The 20,649-nt window shown below is 45.6% G+C and overlaps 1 pseudogene; it reads right to left on the bottom strand.

The window, feature by feature from the left end:
- Window positions 1-18,692: 18,692 nt before the first annotated feature.
- On the bottom strand, window positions 18,693-19,323 carry LOC136173577 (eukaryotic translation initiation factor 1 pseudogene; annotated as a pseudogene).
- Window positions 19,324-20,649: the final 1,326 nt, after the last annotated feature.

The raw sequence follows: 20,649 nt of genomic DNA, 5'->3' as shown, positions 1-20,649 counted from the left end.
TGCTCTGCAGGACTGCGATTCCATCACTTTAGAGACAGAATGCTTCTTGCAGAGTCTTAAATTGTGAGGGCAAGTGCGAGAGCGACTTGTAAGTGAGACATGAATTAGATATCGGGGAGTGAGAAGGGGGATGAAGGAAGAAGGAGGACAGAGAAGAGATTGAGAGGGAGCAGAGAAACTGGATGAAGTAAATGGAGTCTGGCAGCTTTGAAGATGACCCAATTACAGGCCAATTACTTCTAATAACACCTTGTATTTCCTCAGTGCCTTTCTCTAGGGAGCTCAAAGCCTGTTACCGATAACTATGAAACTGCATGACCTTCCATCAGGGGCAATACTGTTATTAGCATCATCACTATTTAATAGGCAAGGAGGCCTACAGAAGTGGAGGGACTTGCCAAGGTCCCTGGCAGCTCACAAAAGAGGAAGCCAGCATGCAGGAAAATGGTCCCACCGTTAGCAGCCGCCTCCCAATCCGGGTGAGTTGTATGGTCTGCCTGCCCCATGCTCTCGGAGCAAATGACCATCACTCTGAAGAATTAGTAAGTCATACCGGTCTACAATGCACTGTGAGGTCACAGACGTTACCAGCCTGGTTTTCAAGCTGAGGACGCCCTGACTCTTCCTAAGTCACTCCATATGTCAAGACCAGAACTGGGACAGGGTGAATCTCAGGACTGGGAGGCCAAGCTTTGTCCTTGGGCAGAAAATAGCACCAGATCAGGCGATGCCATGACTCAGAAGACATGCGAGGGTTGTCGCCTCCTCTCTTGCCACCGAGAGGCCACTTGGGACCTCCTTACTCCTGGCCCTCAGCTCCTCAGCTGTCCCTGACTCTGCTGTGATGAATGTCACCCCTCCAGCCTTCTCTGACACATCCTCCCACCCCTAGAGCCTCATGGAGCTCCTAGTTATCACCCAGCGGGGCTGAGGGGTCTAGAGGTCAGAATGTGGGCGGAGGGCATTCCTCAGACCTGAGTCAGAGAGATAAACTCCCAAATAAAGCAGTGGCCGCTCCCCGCCAACCCCCCTCCTGGGAAAAAAAAAAAAAAACCCAGATGCATAATCCCCAACACCGGAGCCAAGAATGTACCTGAAAGGGCTTGATTTCTTGGCTTCCTTCCTCCACAAGTACCTTTTGTACCTTTATTAAAATGAGAAAAATGCGGAGCATTCTTGGGTTGCCTGTGGCCTCAGGGGCAGTCCTGTGGAGACTGGCAGGGGCGAGGCTGCTAATTACCCTTGCCCAGGGGCGAGGTGTCCTTCTCTGCCAGGTTCCCACGCTTGGGAGCGGGGAGAGAGCAGCTCAGGTGGAGGTGTGCTCCCTACCTGGAAGGCAGTGAAGTGAAAGTCGCTCAGTTGTGTCCGACTCCTTGTGACCCCGTGGAATATACAGTCCATGGAATTCTCCAGGCCAGAATACTGGAGCGGGAAGCCTTTCCCTTCCCCAGGGGATCTTCCCAACCCAGGTCTCCCACATTGCGGGCGGATTCTTTACCAGCTGAGCCAACAGGGAAGCCACCTGGAAGGCAGGGCTGCTGAGGAACAGGCCTGAGAGCCAGAGCTCACCAGCTGAGGCAGAACAGGAGGGAAGGGGAAGAGCATACATTTAAAAGAGTGACATGGCCTGAGGACACGACATAAACTGATGGGAACCAAATAGGTCCATGATGATGGACCAGTCACCTTCCCAAGGCCCGGTATACGCTCATCCTAACACACCAGCTTCCCTGGTGGCTTAGATGGTAAAGAATCTGCCTGAAATTCGGGAGATCCAGGATTCAGTCCCTGGTTTGGGAAGATCCCCTGGAGTAGGAAATGGCAACCCACTCCAGTATGCTTGCCTGGAGACTTCTGTGGGCAGAGGAGCCTTGTGGGCTACAGTCCATGGGGTTACAAAGAGTCAGACACGACTGAGCAGCTAATACAACACAGCATCGAGCTAAGTGAGACACCCCAGGCTCCATGACAGTTCCCAAATCGATCATCACGGTCAAAAAAGGGGCAGCGGGGACTTCCCTGGGAGTCCAGAGGTTAAGAATCGGCCTTGTGATGCAGGACGTGGGTTTGATTCCTGGTCGGGAAACTAAGATCCCATGTGCTGTGGAGCAACTAAACTTGAGAGCTACAACTGCTGAGCCTGGGGGCCATAATTAGAGTCTGCATGCTGTCTGCAGCAAAAGATCTCACATGACACATTGAAGATCTCCAGTGCTGCAACTAAGACCCCAAGAAGCCTAATTAATTACTTTTAAAAAGCAGTGGTCCAATCCCTGGAAATCCCCACCCTTTCCCCAAAACAGCTGGAATACTCCTCCTGCTTATTAGCTTATGAAATTACCCACCTCTATAAAAACTGACAACCCTGTACCCTTGTACCTCTCTCGCCTTCTGAGATGGCCCGTACTCTGTCTGTGGAGTGTTTCTCTCTAAATAACTCCACTTCTTACCTATCACTTTGTCTCTCATTGAATTCTTTCAGTTATGAGACATCAAGAGTCTGAGTTTGACCAAGTCCTGAGACCAGATGTGTGGTCTCAGTTAAAAGACTGTAGATTCAGATCCTGATCAAAATTGCGTGGTTCAGTTTTAGAGCCAAGCTGTTTGTGCTCTATCACTGCAGATGACACCCATATCAAACATGCTGTCTGCTTCCTCTGGAGACCAAAGTCTCCCTGGCAGCAGGGCTCTGGTCTTGGTAAAGCTCTGTAGCTTCAGAGGCAAGTATAGCTCCTGGCAGAGTAGGAGGTGTTTAATGCTCTTCCATGAAATGAATGAATGGATGATGTATGATGAATGGATAGATGATAGATGATGAATGGATAATGGGTGACGGATGGATGGATGAATTAATGGATGATGGAAGATGAATGGTGGATGGATGAATGGCTAGATGAATGGGTAGATGGGGAAATGAATAGGATTCTAGGACATAAGAAAGAGATTTGGGATTCTGCCAAAACCCCCATTGTAACAGGCCATTTAATAGTAGGCTTAATAGAGTCAGGGTCAAATATAGGGTGTATAGGAAGAAGACACTCTACCCTACACAAGCAGCCCATCCAGGACTATTGACCAGCCCTCCAACTTTAGGAGCAGTGGGGCTTGGACAGACAGGTGGTAGAGCAGAGAAAAGAACCAAGGGAAAAGGGGGAGGGCTGAGGACTGCGGCAGCAAGGCCTCCCTGCTCCCCTGAAGCCCAGCTCTGTTCTGCCCCCAGATCAGACCAGCTGGCCCCAGGAAGTCGGCAGTCCTTGGGAGAGTCTGCCCTGGGGCCTGGCTCCTCCCTGTTGTCAGGGGCTTCAGGTAGCCCAATTACACTTCACTGTCCCTTCACTGGGACCTTTCATCTGGCTGGCTCACAGCAGAGGGCTGTGATTACACCCCTATCTTACAAGGGACATAAACTGGGGCAAATCAGGATGTGCCTTTCAAGCTGCAGCATGACTTGACTGGTGAAGCTGCTGGTGAAGTTCTCAGAGCTGGGGGGAGGGGAGCAGAGACTGCGCATTGCCGCTGGAGGGAACCCCCGTCCTTGGTTGTTGGTTTTGTGTGGGGCTTCTGGGGGAGCAGAAGGCTGAGAGGCAAAGGAGGAACGTGGTCCCCGCTGTCCAGTTGGGCCAGGCTACCAGGCCATGGTGACTGCAACATCCAGGCTGAGCCAGGATGCTGCCCCCTTGCATGAGACTCTGATACCCACACCTACCCCTCATTTTCTTTCCTACACACTTGGCCTGAATGTGAACCTCCTTTTGCAGGCAGAGGGGGCCTTACCTGGGAATAAATGACCTTAAACCACAGAGTCTTCATCTGCATGTCCCCTAAGACTGTGCAGGGCTTCTGGGAGCTATAGAGTGTTGTAGGCAGGGAGCGAGGCCAGAAGACAGTCTCCAGAGCCACTTGTGGTAAATTGCCTAGAGAAATGGCAGAAGGAAGGCAGTCCAATGTCCACTGTTCTTGTAATTTCTTGTTTGCATTCTAAATATGAATTCACATCTACATGTAATTTTGTGTTCTTGACCTCAAAGAGGGCCCCCAGTCATAAAAACTTCAGTCCTGCGACACCTGGATGTGAATTAGTGTGGATCCTAAGTAGATTCCCTCCTAGCTCAGTTGGTAAAGAATCTACCCGTAATGCAGGAGACCCAGATTTGATCCCTGGGTTGGGAAGGTCCCCTGGAGAAGGAAATGGCATCCCCTCCAGTATTCTCACCTGGAGAATCCCAAGGACAGAAGACCCTGGCTAGTTGATGGGGTCACAGAGTTGGACATGACTTAGTGACCAAAACCACCACCTAAGTCATGAGGCTGGTGTCCTTGTAAGAAGAGGGAGATCTGGACTCAGAGACATGTGAGGTGTGAAGACGGAAGCAGAGATTGGACAGATGGTTTTAGGAACCAGAAACCAGGACAGCGGTGAGGGAGATTCCCTTCGGAACCTCCAGAGGGAACCAAACCTACTGACACCTTGATTTCAGAGCTCTGGCTCCTGAATGTGTGAGGAGACCCTTCCGTTCTGGAAGCCCCTTATGTTGGGGCTTTGTTACAGCAGTTTCAGGAACTTTGCACATTGCGGGGGAGAGGAAGGATTCATGTGTGCATGCTAAGTTGTTTCAGGCATGTCTGACTCTTTGAGACTCCATGGACTGTAGCCCACCAGGCTCCTCTGTCCACGGGATTCTCCAGGCAAGAACACTTGAGTGGGTTGACATTTCCTTCTCTAGAAGATCTTCCCAGCCCAGGGTTTGAACCTGTGTCTCCTGCAGCTCCTGCATTGCAGGCAAATTCTTTACCACTGAGTCACTGGAAAAGCCTGAAGGATCTATACTCAGGGAATATGATTTAGACCATCAATAATTTAAAAAAGAAAGAAAGAAAGAAAGGTGGTAACATTCAGTGAGGTCAGGGATAATAGCATACATATACAATAGCATAAATTCTGTGCTCATGAGAAGAAAATTCATCTTAGGATAACTTTAAATTGAATAGACTTAGGATACGGGAGAAATGAGAACAGAAAAACATTTCACTTTAAGAAGCATGCTTAATAAAATTAAAAGTAGGGACCTCCCTGGTGGTCCAGTGGTTAAATGTCTGCCTGCTAATGCAGGGGACACAGGTTTGATCCCTATTTGGGGGAAGATTCCAACGTGCCGCAGGGCAACTGAGCCGCAGCTACTGAAGCCAGCATACCACGACTAAAGGAAGCTGGTGAGCAGCAGTGAAGACCCCACACAACCAAAAATAAAGAAATACATTTTAAAAATTAAGTTAAAAAAACAAAACAAAACAGCAACAAAAAGTACAAGTTGCATGTCACTCTTGATCGGCTCTTGATAAGTCTGTGGCTGTGAACTGGGACGGTCATGGGTTTTGCTCACAATTGTGCAAGACTTTAAATCCTTGGGCAGAAATCGCCCGAGATCATGTCAACACAGCCTGCGGCCCTTCGTGCCTTGGCTTCTTCAGGAGCACGGGATGAGGGAAAACTTTTTTTTCCCTTTGTGATCATAGCTGCCTGAATTGCTCACCCTTCTGAAGCGGGCCTGGGAGGTGAGGGCAAACACGCTGCCTCATGAAGTTCTTGCTAGCCCCGGTCCTGTGCAGAACTCGTGAGTCACCGAGGGCTTTTAAAGATGAATGATGGTGAGCCGGCTTCCCAGGAAGATTAAGCATCAGTCATGGCTGTGCTTGCCTGGCCGGGTGCTGTGGGGCTGACTCACGTGGACTGGGAAACACATCGATGTGGACGCCTGGGAAAGCGCAGCCCTCCAAGGCCACGATTCTGCTGTCTCCACATGTTTTGGGGTGTTTCCTCATTTTGGTATTTCTTTTTGCTATTGTATATACTATAGATTACATAAATAAATGTATACATTTGTTGCTGTTCAGTCGCTCAGTCGTGTCTGACTCTTTGTGACCCCACGGACTGCAGCATGCCAGGCTTTCCTGTCTTTCTCTGTCTCCCAGAGTTTTCTTCTCTGTCTATTGAGTTGATGTTGCTATTCAACCGTTTCATCCTCTGTCACCCTCTTCTCTTCCTGCCCTCAGTATTTCCCAGCATCAGGAAAATACCTCTATTTATGTAATCTGTACTTTTTATGTGTCTGTGTTTCTATCCCTAGGTGTATATATATAAAATATACATATATTTATAGGTATACACCCATGTAAATGGGGGTACTTGCATATATATATATATGTGTGTATCTCCTTTCTACATATGGTATACCTCTATTTTTATAATCTGTACTATATATAAATTCTGTGTATGTATAAAAATAGAGGGATATATAGGTGTACATATTGAGAGTACCTATATATATTTCTATGTGTATGGGATAACTCTATTTACATAGTTTGTACTACATGATTTTGTTCAGTCACTCAGTTGTGTCTGACTCTTTGCGACCCCATGGACTGCAGCATGGCCAGGCTTCCCTGTCCATCACCAACTCCCAGAGCTTGCTCAAACTCATGTCCATTGAGTTGGTGATATCATCCAACCATCTCATCCTCTGTTACTCCCTTCCACCCCTGCCCTCAATCCTTCCCATCATCAGGGTCTTTTCCAATGAGTTGGCTCTTGGCATCCAGTGGCCAAAGTATTGGAGCTTCAACTTCAGCATCAGTCCTTCTAATGAATATTCAGGATTGATTTCCTTCAGAATTGACTGGTTGGATTTCCTTGCAGTCCAAGGGACTCTCAAGAGTCCTCTCCAGCACCACAGTTCAAAAGCATCAATTCTTCGGCACTCCGTCTTCTTTATGGTCCAACTCTCACATCCACATATGACTACTGGAAAAACCGTAGCTCTGACCATACAAACCGTTGTTGGCAAAGTGATACCTCTGCTTTTTAATATGCCATGTAGGTTGATCATAGCTTTTGTTGCAAGAAGCAAGCATCTTTTAATTTCCTGACTGCAGTCATTGTCTGCAAGGATTTGGGAGTTCAAGAACATAAAGTCTGTCACTTGTTTCCATTGTTTCCACATCTACTTGCCATGAAGTGATGGGACCAGAAGCCATGATCTTAGTTTTTTGAATGTTGAGTTTTAAGGCAGATGTTCACGCTCCTCTTTCATCTTCATCAAGAGGCTCTTCAGTTCCTCTTTGCTTCTTTTGTCAGCACAGGGCACTGAGTAGGGTTCCCTGTGTTATACGGTAGGTTCTCGTTAGTTATCTATCTTATACGTAGCATCAGTAGTGTGTATAATATCAATCCTAATCTACCAGTTCATCTCATCTCTTACCCCCTTGGTATCCACACTTCTCTATGTCTAGGTCTCTATTTCTGTTTTGCAGAATCTATTAGGTTCATCTTGTTTGTTTTTTAAGAGCGAGAGGTATAAAACAGGCGCTGGATACTTGGAACAGAGTATGGATTGACTGGCAACCTTTTTCTGAAAATGGTTTCAACTTTGAGGACCATATAGTCTCCGTCACAAATACCCAGAGTTTTCTGTCATTGTGCAAAAGCAGTGACAGGCAGCATATGAGTGAGCAAGTGTAGCTGTTTTCCAACTACCTTTCTTTTCAAAAACAGGCAGAGGGGCCAGAGCTGTTTGGCAGCTGCTGGTGCAAAGGCATGAACGGTATTGGGTGAGTCTCACATCAGATTGAGGAGGAAGCTGATCAGTCATCACTGGCCTCGGACAGACTGGCAAAGCTGGGGCACTGGATGCCTTTCCTTGCTGTTGCACATGGCTTTCTACCAGAATCAAAACGGATTTGAAGAAACAATTTTGTGCTAGTTCAGTTTCACACTGCCTGAGCCCAGCAGAGTGGAGGATCAATAACAGCTGGAGATACTGCGAGAGCTGTGCCGACCCTTTAGCTGGATAAAACATTTGCAGCTAAAACATTCTATATCTGGAATGGAGACCCAGATGTAGAAAACGGACATGTGGACACGAGGCATGCATACCTGTGTGTGCTAAGTTGCTTTGGTTGTGTCCAACTTTTTGCGACCCATGGACCGTAGCCTCCCAGGCAAATTGAGAGAGTGGCATTGACATATATACACTACCATAGGCTTCCGAGGTGACGCAATGGCAAAGAATTTGCCTGCCATTGCAGCAGACATAAGAGACTCAGATTTGATCCCTGGGTCAGGAAGATCCCCTGGAGTAGGAAATGGCAACCCACTCCAGTATTCTCACCTAGAAAATCCCATGGACAGAGGAACCTGGTAGGCTACAGTCCATGGGATCACAGAGTCAGACATGGCTGAGCATGTGTGTGAAATAGCCTGTGGGAAGCTGCCGTATGGCACAGGAAGCTTAGCTCAGTGCTCCGTGATGATGTAGAGGGGTGGGTTGGGGGGTGGAGTGAGAGGTAAGTCCAAGAGGGACAGGATATATGCATACATATGGCAGATTCACTTTTATTGTACACCAGAAACTAACACAGCACTGTAAAGCAATTATATGCCAATTTAAAACCAACAAAACAACAACAGAAAACAAATTGCCTGGCTTTGGGGGCAGAAGGCAATTCCCCAAGGCCAGGAATCCACTTTCTGCAAAGGCAGAGCAATGCTGGCCGGCTCGAGCTTGCTTTCTCTGAGGATCTTGGAAGTGTTATCACAGAGTTTAGCTAGGAAAGTTCCATTTCCACTTCTCCAGGAAGATTGATAGGAAAGTTCCATTTCCACTTCTCCAGGAAGATTCAAATGAAAAATTATACAAACTAGTTTTGGTACACAAGGAGGTCATGGGGGCGGAAAGGAGAAACTTGAGGTCTTGTCACCCTCAGCATCACTACTCTTGACTGGAGCTTGACGGGGAAGGAACAAGGCCAGCTCTGCAGTGGCTTTTCCTCTGTGGGAAGGAACCAATGAGATGAGGGTCCTGTCACATCATGGGCCAGGCAGTGCTAGGCGGGCACTACTCAGTCCCTCGGATAATCCTCCCCATGACCCTGTGAATGAAGAACTGAGATGCCCATCATGCAGATCAGGAACCTGAGACATAGAGAAATTTGATAACCTTTATCAAGAATGTATAGCTTTAAAATAGCTGAAGATTGGCTCTGATCTGAACCCACAGCTGGTCCACTTGCCCACTGTGTGAGATAGTGCCTTATGTCATTGTATTAATCCGGACATGGGACTTTGTGACTCTGTTAGACTCGGGCTATGCAACTTTGGTCAGCAACATTTCCAGGTAACATCCTGCACATGGGGCTTTGTCAGAGTTCATCAAGTGATGTGAGCAAAGTCTGAACATATGTCTGCTTCCTTGCAAGCTGTCGTCAGCCCCCCGGGCCCCGGGCACTGTCTGCGTCTGCATGTGCGTTATACTAGCTGTGACATACGTGTGCGTGGCCCCACTTCTCAGGGCCGAGCCTGACTCAGCACCTGCCGGGAGGGAGCCCACGCCCGCTGAGCCACGGGGAGGTGCAGAGGGAGTTTCCACGGTCCTGAGTCACAGCCAGTGTTGACAATGCCCAGGAGAAGGCTCTCCGAAGTGAGCCTGGTGGGAGAGCCGTGGTCGAAGGGGTGGGAGTTGAGTGCCAGGAGAGTGTCAGCCCATCGAGACCTGTCCAGTGGGGACAGGTAGGATGGTGCCATGTGTATGGACCAGTGACCAGATGAGACCTGGGTTCAAATCCCCCTCCACCAGTCACTGGCTCCTGTGTTTGTGTAATAAGAACAGTTTTCTTCGTCGATGCTCTAAGGCTTAGAGTGTGAGTCTTAGCAAAGCACCTGGCCCGTAATAGTCTTCATAAAAATTAGTTTCCGAAAAACTCCCTGTGAAGCAGCAGAGTCTAATGATTTGGACAATAAACTTACAAACTCTCCTTTTTAAAATGTGTATTTATTTAATAAAATGTTTTTATTTATTTGTTTTATTTCTGGTTCCATTGAGTCTTCATTGCTGTGTAGGGGCTTTCTCTAGTTGCAATGAGCGCGGGCTACTCTTCTTTGGGGTGCATGACGTTCCTGCTGTGGCTCCTCTTGCTTTGGGGCATGGGCTCTAGGCGTGTATGCTTCACTGGTGGCAGTCCGTGGGCTCGGTAGGTGCGGCCCGCTGGCTCTAGGGTACAGACTCAGTAGTTGTGGTACCTGGGATTAGTTGCTCTTCGGCATGTGGATCCTCCCAACCAGGGATCGAAGCTGCGTTCTCTGCTTTGTCAGGCAGATTCTTATCTACTGTACCACCAGGGAAGTCCAAAACACTCCTTTCTGTAATCTGTTATAATGAGTCTGTTCCCAGCTGTCCTTTTCCTGGACCGCAAACCACAGTGCACCTCCCATGAAAGGGTGGACAGACAGGTCCCTGAGAATAAGGAGACCTGCCTGGAATGGTTGCTGATGCCTCCCGTCCTGCAACCAGGGGACAATGTCCCCCGTCCACCTTCTCTGGGGAAATCATGTGCTAAAGATAGAGGAGGACTGATTTTTTTTTTTTAGTATTTATTTATTTTTATCGATTGGTGATTGGTTTACAATAATGGTTTGATTTCTGTCATGCATCAATATGAATTAACCATAGTGAAGTCGTTCAGTTGTGTCCGACTCTTTGCAACCCCATGGACTGTAGCCTACCAGGCTCCTCCCTCCATGGGATTCTCCAGGCAAGAATACTGGAGTGGGTTGCCATTTCCTTCTCCAGGGGATCTTCCTGACTCAGGGAAGAACCTGGGTCTCCTGCATTGCAGGCAGACGCTTTAACCTCTGAACCACCATAGGTGTATATATATGTCTCCTCCCTCTTGAATCTCCCTCCCTCCTCCCACCCATTCCCACCTCTCTAGGTTATCACAGAGCTCCAGTTTGAGTTTCCAGAGTCATACAACAAATTTTCATTGGCTATCTAGTTACAAATGTTAGTGTATACGCTTCCATTGTACTCAAACCCACAAACAAAAGTTCTGGAGAGGGTGTGGAAAAAAGGGGACTTTCCTACCCTGATGGTGGGAATGGAGATGAGGGCCGGTTCTGACTGAAGACACCCCCATCTTGGTATTTTTCCATCACAGGAAACGTCACTTCTTGCATCATCACGTGTTTGTGGCTTATTGTCCCTCTTACAGCAGAATCGCTACCCGTGGGGGCAGGGCTCTGTCTTGCTTCTTTATCACTGTATCACCAGCCCTTCAAATAATGCCTGACTCCCTGAGTTTTCTATTATAAGATAAAAAACTTACTCTGCTTTCTTAACATATGAAGTAGAGAGTTAAATCTTCCTTAATTCCATATCTCTCCTGGCAGATTAATCATTTAAAAAATTGAGGTATAGTTGACTTACAATAATATTGTATTAGTTTCAGGTATACAATATAGTAATCTGATATTTTTAATGGGATATATTCCATACAAAGTTATTATGAAATATTGACTATATTCCCTATGCTGTACATTATATCTTTGAAGCAACTTACTTATTTTATACTTTGTAATTTGTTCCTCTTAATCCCCACCACCTGTTTTGCCTCTCTCTTCTTCCCTCTCCCCCTAGTAACCACTGATTTGTTCTCTGTGAATCTGTTTCTGTTTTGTTATATTTGTTCACTTGTTTTATTTTTTAGATTTCACAAGTAAGTGAAAACATATACTATTTGTCTTTCTCTGTCTGACTTATTTCACTAAGCATGATACTCTCCAGGTCCTTCCATGTTGTTGCAAATGGCAAAATTTCTTTCTTTTTAAATGTTATTGTTCTTGTTTAGTTGTCAAGTTATGTCAGACTATTTGCAACTCCATGGACTGCAGCACACCAGTCTTCCCTGTCCTGCCTTTCACTGTCTCCTAGAATTTGTTCAGATTTATGTCCATTGAGTTGGTGATGCTATCTAGGCATCTCATCCTCTGTTGTCCCCTTTTCCTTCTGCCTTCAATCTTTCCCAGCATCGGAGTCTTTCCCAATGAGTCAGTTCTTCACATCAGGTGGCCAAAGTACTTGAGCTTCAGCTTCAGCATCAGTCCTTCCAATGAATAGTCAGGGTTGATTTCCTTTCAGATTGACTGATTTGATCTCCCTGCTGTCCGAGGGACTCTCAAAGAGTCTTCTCCAGCACCACAATTTGAAAGTATCAATTTTAAATAGCTGAATAATATTCCACTGCACATATATATAATATATATATGAAAGTGAATATGCATATACACACACATATATACACACCACATCTTCTTTATTCATTCAACTACTGTTAGACACTTAGGTTGTTCCCATATCTTGACTGTTGTAAATAATGCTGCTATGAACATTGGATGCATGTATATTTTCAAATTAGTGCTTTCATTTTTTTTTCCGGATGAATAGAATGGAATTGCTGGATCAAATGGTAGCTCTATTTTTAATTTTTTGAGGAACCTCAATGCTGTTTTCCTCAGTGGCTGCACCAATTTACCTTCCCTTCAGCAGTGTGCTAGGGTTCTCTTTTCTCCACATACTCACCAACATTTACTATTTGTGGTCTTTTTGATGATAGCCATTCTGACAGGTGTAAGGTGATACCTCATTGTGGTTTTGATTTGCATTAATCAGTTGATTAATGATGTTGAATGTCTTTTTGTGTGCCTATTGTTCAGCTGGATGCCTGTTTTTTTGAAAAATGTCTATTCAGGTTCTTTTGCCCATTTTAAAATCAGGCTGCTTTATTTCTGTTGCATTGCGTGAGCTGTTTATAAGTTTTGGATGTTAATCCCTTGTTAGTCATGTATGCTTAGTCGCTCAGTTATGTCCAACTCTTTGAGATCCCATTGACTGTAGCCCAAAAGGGCCCTCTGTCCATGGGAATTCTCTAGGCAAGAATACTGGAGTGGGTTACCATGCCCTCCTCCAGGGATCTTCTCAACCCAGTGACTGAACTCAGGTCTCCTGCATTATAGGCAGATTCTTTACCATCTGAGCCACCAGCAAAGCCCAAGAATACTGGTGTGGGTAGCCTATCCCTTCTCCAGGGAAACTTCCTGACCCAGGAGTTGAACCAGGGTCTCCTGCATTGCAGGAGGTTTCTTTAGCAGCTGAGCTCCTTGGGAAGCCCATATCAGTCATATCATCTGCAAATATTTTCTCCCGCTAGTAAGTTATATTTTTATTTTGCTGGTGGTTACATTTGCTGTGCAAAAACTTTTAAGTTAGATCCCTTGTGTTTATCTTTGTTTTTCTTTGCTTTAGGAGGCATACCTAAAGAAATACCTCTACTATTTATGTCAAAGATTGCGCTGCCTTTGTTTCCTTCTAGGAGTTTCATGGTTTCTGATCTTACATTCAAGATTTTAATTCATTTTGAGTTTATTTTTGTATGCGATGTTAAACAATGTTCCAATTTCATTCTTTTAGAAGTAGCTGCCTAGTTTTCCCAGTACCATTCACTAAAGAGATTGTTTTTTCTCCATTGTGTATGCTTGCCTCCTTTGTGGTAGACTAACTGACCATATGTGTACAGGTTTGTTTCTGGGCTCTCTCTTCTGTTCCATTGATCTATGTGTCTATTTTTGATTACTGTATCTTTGTAGTGTAGTCTGAAGTCAGAGGGCTTAGTACCTCCAACTTTGTTGTCCTCTAAGATCAGAAACATGATAAGGATGCCCACTCTCACCACTTCTGTTTTATTTAGTATTGGAAGACCTATCCACAGCAACCAGACAAGAAAAAGAATTAAAAGGCATCCAAGCTGAAAGGAAAGAAGCTTGCAGATTACATGATATTATATGCAGAAAACCCTGAAGACTTCACCAAAAAATTATAAGAACTAATAAATCAATTCAGTAAAGTTTCAGGATACAAGATTAGTATACAGAAATCTGTTGCATTTTTATGCACTAATAATGAGCTATGAGAAAGAGAAATGAAGAAAGCAATCCTACTTACAATCCAGTTAAAAATAGTAAAATATCTAGGAATAAATTTAACCAATGAGATGGAAGACTGACTCTGGAAAATGATCAAGACATTGATGCAGGAAGTTGACAACAATAGAAATGACCAAGAAGATATCCCATATTCATGAATTGAAAGAATTAGTATTGTTAAAATGTCCATCTTACCCAAAGCAATCTACAGATTTAATGTGATCCCTATGAAAATACCCCTGACACTGGAACTGGAATTGAAATCCTACAATTTGTATGGAACCACAAAAGACCCTGAATAGACAGAGGTATCTTGGGGAAAAGACCAAATGAACCATTTTAACCATTTACTGGAAATTCTTATGCATTTTAAAACACATGTTAATTCTTTGATGCAACGATGCGATCTCATATGTAGAATTTTTACAACTTGCTTAGCAACATGACTTGGACATCTTTCCTATAAGTATGTACAAGTTAACCTCATTCTTTCCTTGGTTGTATACTATTTCAGCCTGTAGATGTGCCATATTGCACCAATTAAAGCTTTGCTGCTAGAAATGTGTGTTGTTTTCAAGCTTTACTCTTAACAAGCAATGTGGTAATAAACATTCAGCTGGCATACTTTGATGCTTGGAGTAAATGATGGAGCTTCAGGAGCTGGGTCAGAGTGTATGAAAGTTCTAAATTTTGTTAGATTTTACCAATTCCTCTTCCTAAGGCCCTGCCACTTTGCATTCCCTGCAACATTGTATGGGAGTGTGATCTGCTCATATGCTCACCAGCAAATGCTATCACATTTCCAAATCTTTACTCACTCGACTTTTAGCATGTTGTTTCAGAAAAAGGTCAGCCTCAGAGTGCCATCTTAATTTTGTGTTTTCACAAAAGTTTCACTGATTTTTACAAGTGTGTGTGAGTGTGCATGTGAACATGTGTCTGTGTGCATGAGCCCGTGGGAAATCCCATGGACAGTGGAGCCAGTGGGTTACAGTCCATGGGGCTGCAAAAGAGCAAAAAAGATTATCTGAATGACCACCTTAAATTCTCTGTAGCCACAAGCCCTTGTTACCTACTTACACTCGATTTATAATCATTATCAACTAGCCAAATATATGAGTGAGGCTTTGCAGCCAACCAAGTCACCTTGGACCAGAGGAGGAGTGGGGACCCCCAAGACTCCCACCTGCACTGTAGTGCTGAGGGTGGTGAACAAACGGTGGGGAATCTGTCCCTCTTCATATAAACTCCCAGCATTTCCTTAGCAGTAAATACAGTAGAAAAAAAAAAAATCCAGTGTAGACTTTAATATTGCAAGCTGTTTTTTATTATATTTTGGGATGAACCCAACCTTGAATATTCATTGGAAGGACTGACACGGAAGCTGAAGCTCTTTGGCCACCTGGTACGAAGAGCTGACTCATTGGGAAAGATCCTGATGCTGGGAAAGACTGAAGGCAAAAGGAGAAGAGGGTGGCAGAGGATGAGATGGTTAGATAGCATCCCTGACTCAGTGGACGTGAATTTGGGCAAAGCCTGGGAGATAGTGGAGGACAGGGAAGCCTGGAGTGCTGCAATCCATGGGGTCACAAACAACTGGACATGACTTAGCCAAGCCGCTGAACAACGACAACTTACATATTTAGGACCATCAAAGTGACGGATTGGAGGTTAAACAGTTTTCTGTTTAAAAAGAGAAATAATAATTACAATAACCGTAACTCCAAAGAGGGATCATTATTCTCAAAACCGAAGGAATCAACTAAAATATAAAACATAAATATAAATTTTTAAAAGAAAAATATAAACCCATCATGGGTGACTTAGTTTTAACAGAGCAGCATCATCCATTACATGAAGCTTCTATTGCTAATTTGAAATGTATTGATATTGTGGTTTTCTTTCATTTTATTTATAAACCTCCTTGGGTTTTAGTTACATAACAACTTTAAATGTAATATATTTATGCATATTCTCACATTGCTACACATATAAGTTATATTAACATTAAAAATGATTCAACAAAAACTTGGAAGTCCACACACTTTTTCTTTTAGGGGATTCATGAATAGAAGCTCTAGAAACACCGAGAAGCCCCAGTTGAATGTTTTACTTGTAAGCTTGGTCTGCGTTGGATAGAGAGGGGGGTAAACATCTGAGCTGGTGGAAGGTTCCAGGTGGTGTGAGATTCTTGGTCATAGCTTATTGTGCCTCTGGAGGACTTATTTCACTTACAGGATGGGGCCCAAGGGCAGTTGGCAGAGAGATGGGGAATCCAGTTCAAGAGACAAGGGCTCACAAGAGCTAGACAGGATCTGACAGGGTCCTAGAATGGCCCTGCCAAACCACAGAAGCGCTATCAAGGCAAACTGAGGCAGGAGACCACAGCACAGTATTGGGGTAAGAAGCTGTTGTCAGAGGGAGGAGATTAGTGATGCAGGGATCACGCCAGCCCCCAGAGCTGACCATGAGCCCATTGGAGGCCAGCCCATTGCTGGCCCAGAGGCTAGCAGGAAGATCGTCACCTGCCAGAGAACCCGCACCTTGGTCCAGAGAGCTCAGTCCTGGGGATGCTGCAGGAGTCCCCGGAGTCTGTGACCCTGAGGATCAGAGAGGCATGGCTGGCATGAGACAGTTGTTGGCCATTCTGCCCTCACTGGACATGTGCGTTGTTTTTAATTTGTTACAACTATGAATAAACAGCATATTTTCTCAGAATTTTCCAGACCTACAAAATCTCTACTCATTGTTGGGCAGAACTTTGGGCTCTTAATTAAATGTTTGTCCTGGGATTTGTGCTGCAGGGCTAAGTCACTTCAGTTGTGTCTGATTCTGCAACCCCATGGACTGCAACCTTCCAGGTTCCTCTGTCCCTGGGGTTCTCCAGGCAAGAACACTGGAGTGGCTTGCCATTTCCTCCTCCAGGGGTTATTCCCAACCCAGGGATCGAACTCACATCTCTTGGGTCTCCTGCCTTGGCAGGTGTATTCTTTACCCCTGTGCTACCCGGGAAGCCCGTCCTGGGACTTAAGAAGATTGAGATCTCTTTTGAGGTAACCTTCTGGCCTTCCCACAGGCGAGCTACCCAGTACACAGGAAAGCGTGGCCTGTGTTTGAATGAGGCCATCTCTGCTCTCCCATGAAAATATCTGAATGCCGATAGCTATTTTCTCATCAGGTAACTGGAGCGTTTTGTTCTCTTTTCTATTAGCAACACGAAACATAGAATTGGCATTCTTGGGCTAAACTGATTGATTTCTAGTTCCTGACCCCTTCCCCCAATATGTTTGAGATATTTATGACCAAACATATATTGTTACAAATCCTACCACGCATTTTTATTTTCCCAGTTCCACACTGCTTAAAGTTAAACACCATCAAAAATTAGCAAACCGACAATTTTAGTTTTGCCCTTTCCCCAGATAAACTACATCATTGTGTAATAAGCAAGTGTAACACCCTTGGCGTCTCTCCAGTGCTAATAAAAGAACACTTCCCCAACCCCTGCCAAACCAGATGTAAAAATGGTGCTGTCTCAGACCAGGTGAGTGCTTCAGAGAAGGAATCTGGGAACAGCAAGTCTCCCAGATACTGGATCATTTACTGACTGCCCGGCATTGGGCGGGTAACTTAACCTCCCCGTGCCCGGGTTCCTCATTAGTAAACCAGAGCCAATAATTTATTCATCACCCAGGGCTATTGTGAAGGTTACATTAGAACCATGCCTGGCATATAAGCACCATGTAAACGTTAGCCCACATCGTAATAGTAAAATTTTATGTGTAAAAAGAGATCGGGAGGGGACCAAGAATGTCTATTATTTTTAAATAATTTTTATTACTTTTTTATGTCATCTTTTTTTTTTTTTTGGCTGAGCTGGGTCTTCTTCCAGGTGCAGAGGTTAGTGGTTACTCTCTAGTTGTGGTGTGTGGCTTCTCTTGTCTCAGAGCTCAGCTCTAGGGCACGGGGGCTTCTGTAGGTGCAGCACGTGGGCTCATTGCTTGTGGCAGGCAGACTCCAGAGCGCACTGGCTTCCCTAATTGCGGTATGTAGGCTCTATTTGTGGCGCATGGCCTTAGTGGCATCAAGGCCTGTGGGATCTTTGCATACCAGGGACTGAACCCCTGTCCCCTCATTGGCAGGCAGATTCTTAACCACTGGACCACCAGGGAAGCCCCAAGAATGTCCTTTTTTTTTTTTTTTTTTTGCTTGTCGTTCCCTAAAGAAACTCTTGAAGGATACATAGGAAAACTAGTAACACGGTTGTTTAAGGAGAAGGCGGGGGTGTGGGGGAAGCACCTGACGGAGGAGAGTTGGGATTTTCACCGTATATATAATATGTGGTGAGTACCTATGGGCATGTATACTGAATTTTACAATATATGTGCGTATTTCAAACTATTTAAGCCATATGAATGTGTTCCCTCTAAAAACGCATACACGCCAATGTATATGATATGTCTTTGGAATCCTTTGGAGCTGCTCAGCGGGAAGAAGGCAGCCCCTTGGCAAAGCTGGCAGATGTTCTGCAGACGGCAGGAGGCTCCTGCCCCCCAGTCTGGTCTCCACTCTGTACCTGGCAAGTGCAAGCCCAGCGCGGTTTCACCTGCAGGAATGAGCTCATCGCAGACACCTGGAACATGCTCTTTAAATTGTCTGTTCGCACTTCATCACTTTCATGTAATTGTTCTGACATATACTTTCAAGTCCTCTTAAAGCAGATGATGAGCGTTCTATTTTAAATACATAAATGGGCCAAACTACCAGGAGCACCCCTTTCTTGAGATCCTAACAAAAGCCAGTCAGTGTGAGATGCTTTGCGCTTACCCTCCGTAATTGTCCCAATGACCCTGAAGTTGAGATTCTTTTTTTTCCCCATGGCTCTCTTCAGTTTATTGCATGAAGGAGTTACACTAGTCCAAGTTAAAAGCAGACCCCAAATGGTTACATTATACAAGCTGTGAGGTTTTTAAACTTGTGACAAGGGACAGAAGGGAAATTCTACTCATTGCAAGGAAATCCTCACTTAAGCTTCAGTGAGCCAAAAGCACTTAAAGCCCATGAACCTCCAGCTGGTGGTCCTTAGCCGGTCCAATCTCTACCAGGAACTGGCGTATGTTCTTGCACTAGTCACCCTGTAGCTGAATTACTTCTCCATATTCTGGATGCTCAATTACAGTACCATTGCAGGCAAGTTTCTTCTTAAACGCCTTCACTAGTTTCTTTTTATCGTAATCATCAGTGATCCCTTGGACAGTAGTAAGGGTCTTCCTGCCGTTTCTCTGTTGAATTCTTATATGGATATAATCCTCAGTGCCAGCAGGAAGCAGATCATCACCCTTACTTGCATCAGCAGAGGGGTCGAAAGATTTGAGGTTCTGGATAGCGGACATATGATACGATTCCTTTTCCTTGGTGGAAACGGCCTGCCAAAGGCGGCGGCAGGAGAAGGCGGGCAGAGAGGACGGAGCATCGGGAAGCGAAGGGGCTCAAGGGGGTGGCTGCTGAGTCCTCGGCGGTGGCTCGGTGACTGGCTAAAGTTGAGATTCTTATGCCTGGTTGGCAGAGGAGGATACTGAGACCAAGCCAGGCTGAGGAGCCACCTTGAATTGCACAGCTGGTCAGCAGAGTTGGGGTTCCCCTGCTTAGAGAAGTGGCTGACAGTGGATCCACCCGCCCTGCCTCACCCACCCTGCAAGGCAAGGAGGTGACCACACTGAATTCCTACTGCAGCAGCCTCACACAGAGGGCAGGTCTTGATGATTTCCAGAATGTCCCTGGTCATAAGCATGCTTGTTTATTTTATGGTTCTGTGCTAAGGCTGAGAGAAGGGGAAAGCAGCTCTATCCGGTGTTACCAGCCTCCTGCTACAGTTTCTGTAGCAAACTACCAAAAATTAGTGTGTAGAAAATGACCCTATTAAGCATCTTGAGGTCACAATTCTGCAACAGGTCTCACTGGGCTGAAATCAAGGTCTTAGCAGCGCAAATCCTCCTGAGGCTCCAGCAGGGAAAAGCTGTTTCCTTGCCTTTTCCAGCTCCTAGGAGCACCCTCACTCCTTGACTTGGAGCCCCATCATCTTCTTCACAGGCAGCTACTCTGGGTCAGAACCTCCCACTTTTAAGAACTCTTATATTTACATTAGTCTCCCATCTGGATAATCCAGGAAAACCTCCCAAAGTTAAGGTCAGTGGTTTAGCAATCTCAGCTCTGCCTGCCACCTGAATTCCCTTTGATGTGTACTGTAACATGTTCATGGCGATGTGCACAAGGACATGGGCATCTGTGGGGCAAGGTGTCATTCCTCTGACTACATGTAGGGTCTGGACTCAGGGACTGGAACCAGCCAGACTCCTCCGCACTCAGGGTCTCTGTTCTGTGCAGAAGGGCTTATCCAGGTCTCGGCTCTTCCCACTTGTCCTTCCCAGGTGGACTCTCAGGTTGCAGTTCTTGATGCTATTACCTTGGTTACTATCTCTTTTCCTGGACCACAAGCTCCAGAGACAATGACCAAGCTCAGCCCAGACTTCAGGCCATCCAGCCCTGATCAGGCCACCAGTCAGCAAAACCAAGGACAATGTCAGACCTCACATTTGTACATCACATTCTGAAAGTGAAAGTGTTAGTTGCTCGGTCATGTCCGACTCTTTGCAACCCCATGGACTGTAGCCCACCAGGCTCCTCTGTCCTTGGGCTTCTCCAGGCAAGATTACTAGAGTGGGCTGCCATGACCTCCTCCAGGGGATCTTCCCAACCCAGGGATCAAAGCCAGGTCTCCCGCATTGCAGGCAGATTCTTTACCATCTGAGCCACTAGGGAAGCTCCAACTCTCCCAAATC

Source organism: Muntiacus reevesi, chromosome 8 (assembly GCF_963930625.1).
Source record: "Muntiacus reevesi chromosome 8, mMunRee1.1, whole genome shotgun sequence".
NCBI lineage: Eukaryota > Metazoa > Chordata > Mammalia > Artiodactyla > Cervidae > Muntiacus > Muntiacus reevesi.
This window is presented reverse-complemented; position numbering and strand designations above follow the sequence as displayed.